Here is a 6,067-nt window from a genome sequence, read left to right on the forward strand (position 1 = left end):
CATGCAGTGGTCCTAAACCAGTAGGCTTCATAGTTTGACATATGAAATATATAGTGTCTACTCAGTACTTTTTTTGTAAAAGAAAAAGGTGCCGGAACTCACACATGTCATACAACCTGCCTTGCCTACCCTACAAGGTTCCATCCAAAAAAAGTGCCGGAACTCCGTTCTGAGCATTCTATGAGGAAAAAAGCCCTGTGTCTACTACATATGTCAATACTTTACAGTGTACAGTGTTGGTCATTCTCTTCTAGTACAAAAACTGATCAATTTCCAATCACTTCCACAGATTCATCTTCTGTAAAAACAAATGCATTTCAGACTCGTAGAACCTTGTTCTCTCCCACCCTAGTAATATATTTATTGTGAAAATGTTGACAATGAAATCCAGATTAGCTCTTTTTCTGATGGCAGATGTCTATCAGGAATATACGGAAAAAAAGAACCCTTAATAAAACCCATACTGGATGTTTAAAAAGCTTCAAAGGTAAAAATTCCTCTCCATGTCCAATGATCCAAAATCTGGAACAGCCAAAGTAAATTTGGCAAAGAAAATATAGGAAGAACCCTAATGGGTATTTGCTCTATTGTGTAAATTTACCATTCCCTGTTCCTGTATCTCTTTCATGGATTTTCTTTCAAAATGATGGTTTGGTATTCAGATCTAAACCTTCTATGTTTTTTGAAGCTAGCCTATTTTTCAAGTCTTTATTTTGTTGCCCATATTAAAAATAAAAATTCTCCAGTACAGTATTTACTTACTTTGTACTAGCACTAACTGCTCAAAATGATTTGCTCCTGGTAGCCCTTATTAAATAAGAAAACGAGACTCATTTAAAGAATTCCCTGGGATTGAGGAAACTTGTTTCTCATTCATCCAAATGAAAAGAAGGGGAGATCTTTGCTTTAGGAAGAGGTGGCGACAGTACAGCTACCTGCTTGGGGTGGGAACTTGGGGTAATAACTGAAAATGGAACACTGGATTAGGTAGTGGGAGAATAGAGATCCTAGCTAGGGAATTTACAGGCCTGCATTTGTGACATACATTTCTGCTACTGTCAAAGCTGTCCCCACTGAAAGAACCAGACGATGAGACGTGGTACGGTCGACAACGAGGATTCCTTTACTCACGAAACTCCAAGTATCTACAAAGTCAGCGTTGGGAGCTAACTGCCCCAAAGCCCCTTTAATACGGTGTGAGTAACCAGCCCTGCCCTCTCCCATGCAAACCAGCATCCGGCTGGCTCTGGATAAATCCCACCCCATTCCCGTCTCCCCGCGTGGCCCGGCACCTGTGCCCCTAACCCGCCTGTTGTGCTCCCCCAGCACTCCTGTCATGCTCCCCTCCACTACCCAGCGCGTCACCGCCACAGCCCCTTCGGCCCACCCGGCCCGGCAACCCCCTCCCGCAGGCCCCACTGTAGCCAGTTGTCCGGTCCTATTTCCAGTCCGTCCGGCGTCTCTGCTGAAGAACAGGCAGCTGCAGAGATGCGAAAGGCCCGGTGTCTACCCTCCTGAATGCCTGCGGGGCCTTTTACTAGTCCCGTCGACGCAGGCGCGCTTGAAGGCCCCATAGCAGCTGCTCGGCAGGGAGATGGCTGCGGGTCCTGCAAGGCTGCCTGTGGCGTCTGGCGCTCGACCGGCCGCTGGGTATGCCGCTCCCAGGTGAGTTCGGTAACGGGGCTGTGCGGGCGGGCAGTTCAAATGGCCTTCCCCGGACACCCCACATGACAGCTACACTGTCAGGCCCAAAACCAAGAACGACACATATTGGTTCTTCCAAGCTGAGTTCTTTATTGTCTTCATACCTACAGACAAAATTTTTACCATACTGAGGACTCTACTATCTGCATGTACAATATACTCTGTAAACTATTAGGGAGGGGCTGTCTTCACCCTCTTTCTCTCACACATAACATCTGGGCTGAGTTATCTTTTACTCTTCTGGAATGCAACCTCTCCCTTCTGGGAATTCAGCTCCTCATTACATTCCATCACACACTATCTGTGCTGTTTAGTAGGGAAGAATACAGACTGATGACTACTACTATCTCACATAAAAGCGTTTGATTTCAAATGTTTCATAAGTGGATTATCCAGCTATTCCGTAAACACTAGCAGAACACAGAATGTAGCATTTCATTAAAAGCAGAATGACCCATGAATATTAATCTGTCCAACAATCTTAAAATGAAAATGAAATTAAAATTCTAAAGTTTGAAGTTTAATATAGGAGCTTTTTAGTTTGGTTTTGATTTATGCAGCACATTTTTGTTATTTTTTTTTAAAGTGATACAATGATCAGATTCAGATTTAATCAAAAGTCACATTAAAATTTTGGTCCTGATATACATTTCAAAAAGGCTCCTAAGTTGGTTTGGAGGGATCACTGTGTGAGACTCTAGGCCTAGGGTAAAATCCAAATGAATTCTAAAACAACATCCTTAATACAAATATACATGTATGTTCATGTCAGTTTTTGATGTACTGGATGGAGAAACATCAATGGTGGTGACAGAGTAATGATTAAGGTTCCCCATCCCATTTGTCTTGGAGGCGCTTCTGGGTTGAAAGGATTAGTGGGTGACATCACCTTTGCCTGTCCCTTTTAAAAAGAAAGGGAAAAGTCAAAATTAAAGCAAAAGTTTAAATAAGCAGTCTTTGATCTCAATTTATTTTGGTCTTTTCAGATCATTGAATCAATCCTTCAGATGTTCCAGAATCGTACATTTGGATAACATTTTAATGGAAGTCCAAGTAATTCGTACTATTTGAACCAACATGCAAACAATTAAATATGTATAAATATGTATGTATGTGTATACACACACACACACACACACACACACCCTTAATAAGAGTAAAAATGCTAATCCTGGGTGTGTGCATGTTAGAAATATATATGTGTGTGTGTGTGTGTGTGTGTGTGTGTACAAATAAATGTTTGTATTCCAAATGTTTTGTTACAGTTCCCAATTTAAAATGCACATATACAAATGTTTACACAATTAAAATTAATGTAGAAGAACACATACATTTATAAGTGTGCTTATAACTGCTCACATTAAGCAAAACTGCATGTTGAAATGTGTTCCTTGGGAAAACTATGATAGGAGATGCTTTTTAAATTATAAAATAAAGGTTGAAATTTTTTTTAATGCCTACCCAGAATGCAGCAGATACCTTGATTTAGACAATAGTACTGATCATTTTGGTCATAAGAAATTTTGTAGTCTTGTATGCCAATTGCTGAAACTTTTTAACCACTGTGATCAAATTAGAAGTTTTATTACTAATGGAATTTGCAGTCATCATCATCATCATTATCAATCACTACTTAAAACTATTGTAATGTTTTAGTTGTTTTTTGGAATTATTTTTCTACCATCTGAAATAAAATATTTCTCTGGTATCATTTGGGAATTTATTTCCTCCCTGCTTCTTTCTTTCCTTCCTCTGCACTAGTTAGGGAAAGATAACTGTTGCTTCATGTTGGAGGAAAAAATGTTTCTGTTAAAAAGTTTTGGTTTAAACAATTACCAAGACAACACAGAGACAAGCAAAAGCTCCCATGTAAGACGAAACCAGGGATGACCTGCCTGATGCTAAACACTGGAGGATAAGATTACCAGCAGCTACGTCATCAATCATGATTGTTATATCCCAAAACCAAGACAGAAAGCGTGCTGGTGAATACCAGTTTTGGAAAAATATGATTGAAAGGAAGTCAGTTACCCTATTCTAATCTCTGAAGAGTAATAGAATCATATGTGTAAAGAGATGTTGAATCAGAATCTGCTGTATGTAGAAATCAAATTAAAGCATCTCAACAGATGGCTGAGCAAAATTCCTTGAACACATAGCCAGAAAAACAGCTCACCACTAGTAACTGCTTCCATTCTTGAATCACTCTCAACATGTAGGAACTTTTTTTTTTGAATATTCATCTCTGCCTTCCTGTAGTTTAAGGCCATTATTTCATTTCCTGCATAATGGAGCCACAGAGACTGGATCGTAATTGTCTTTTTGTAAAATCCTTCCAAGCACTGTCATTGTATCCGCCTTCCATCTTCTTTTCTCAGTGATAAACATATCCAGCTCCCTTAGTCTTTCATCTGTCATGGGAAGAGGAAAGGAGACAAGCAATCTACTGATGCTGAAGGATTTGCCTTCATGCCAGGCTCAGGCAAAAACAGGTCCTATACTGTATTTTTTGCCCATGGAAGCTCAGCCATTGAGCTAGAGTCTCAAACCCAGATGACTGTCATAATTGCATCGCTTGGCTGCTCTTCACGGGAGGAAGTTGGTGCCAGAGGATCTGCTTGAGTACAAACTGGGAACTTCCAATATTTAAGATTCTGCCCCAAATATTCAAATCCCAGAACAATTGCAGCAGATCCCAAACTTCGTGCCTTCTCTGTACAGACACCTCCCTCGATTGCTTCCCAACCCAAACACAAGGTCTTCTTGTCTTTTGAGCCTCAGCCACCTGTAATAAAATTGGCTTCTCTTGATCCTACAGAATGGTGACTCTGTGCCTCTGATATCAGTCTTCTGATTGGAAGGCAGTCTTGTTATACATTTGAGGGCCTGGATATCTGTGAGATAGGGACAAACAATATTTGAAAGATTGGGAAGCACAACTGAATCTTTGAACCTTTGGGGAAGCTGCAGGATTCCTTGATAATAGGGTGGCTTTATCAGAAGGAGTAAGGATAATATTGTTCACATTTTAAGGGTGAGAATATGAGCAGGAAGCTTGTCTTGCTCTCCCATATATCTATCCTGTGTGGGCTTGCTCCTTGTCCACCTACCCTGTTCTGGTTTTCTTTGCTCCTTGAAAAACCTCAATAAGACAAACTTATTTTTCAGATTTTTACAATTACTATTTTTTTTACAAAAAAATTAGCCTGGAATGCTGCCTTACTAACATGGATAGCAAAAACAGATCAGATTCCTATTGACTTAAAAAAGAACCTATAGAACATTTTGTAAAGCAGTTACTCCTGGCATTCTGAGATTTCACAAAACTATGACTCACTTAAATGTTAAATGAATTTCTGCAAAAAAAAAACCATAACACCCTCCTCCATCTCCATGAATAAAACTAATGATTTCACCAAGGCTAGGATTGGGCAAGAATTAAATGTACCACTGTTTAATAATTTAATTTACATGTCATGAGGTGTGCTCAAACATTGTGGTAATTGCCCCACTGCTGGGTTACATAGACAAAAAGGTCAGCAAAGTCCAGAGCAAGTTTCCTGGTGCTTCACCTTGCTGTTTTCTTTCTTTTTCTTTTTTGTATTCAATCAATAAAATGTGTGCTTGCACACAAACACACACACACACAAAAAAAAAACACACACACGAGAAATATCACAAAACAAGAATAAAATCAAAATGTTCATTTTACATTTTATTTGATGACTTACTCATTTTACAGATTTGGGGAATTTGCTGATGTAATTCATTTCATTTCCAGCGAAGCATTTGGTAGTTCCCTTTGACATTTTGATTATTTTCCAATTGTTTTAAGAATCAATTACCAGCTGAAACTTGGAAAGTAACGGAAGTTTTTAAAAACCCCTGCCTGTGCATGGGAATTTAAAAGAGGGTTGAAAAAAGGATTACTCTTTTTGTTCTTCAAGTGTGGCAATCCTGATATGGATCATCCTCTATGCATTTAGAGGAAAGAAAGGCAGGCAATGGTGCTGTGTGGAACAATGAACTTGCTCTTTGCAGGATCTGAACAACGCTGCTACAGGAAGAACAACACGATGAATCTACAAGGTACCCTGTGTCAGACTTTGGGACATGCCCTGTATTAGATCCTGATTTGGAGGGCATGGCCACAACAATGATCCCCAGGAAGGATGAATCCACTACATGCCCGGCTTTAGGTCTTGAGATGGAGGCTCAGGTTAGACCAAAGAATATATATATATATATATATATATATATATATATATATATATATATATATATATATATATATATATGTAGATCTAGAGTCTCGGGTTTCTTCCCGCGTTCCTTTCATCTTCAGAAAGTTGTGGCGACGTTT

This window comes from Vipera berus (genome assembly GCF_964194415.1).
Source record: "Vipera berus genome assembly, chromosome: 1".
Lineage (NCBI taxonomy): Eukaryota > Metazoa > Chordata > Lepidosauria > Squamata > Viperidae > Vipera > Vipera berus.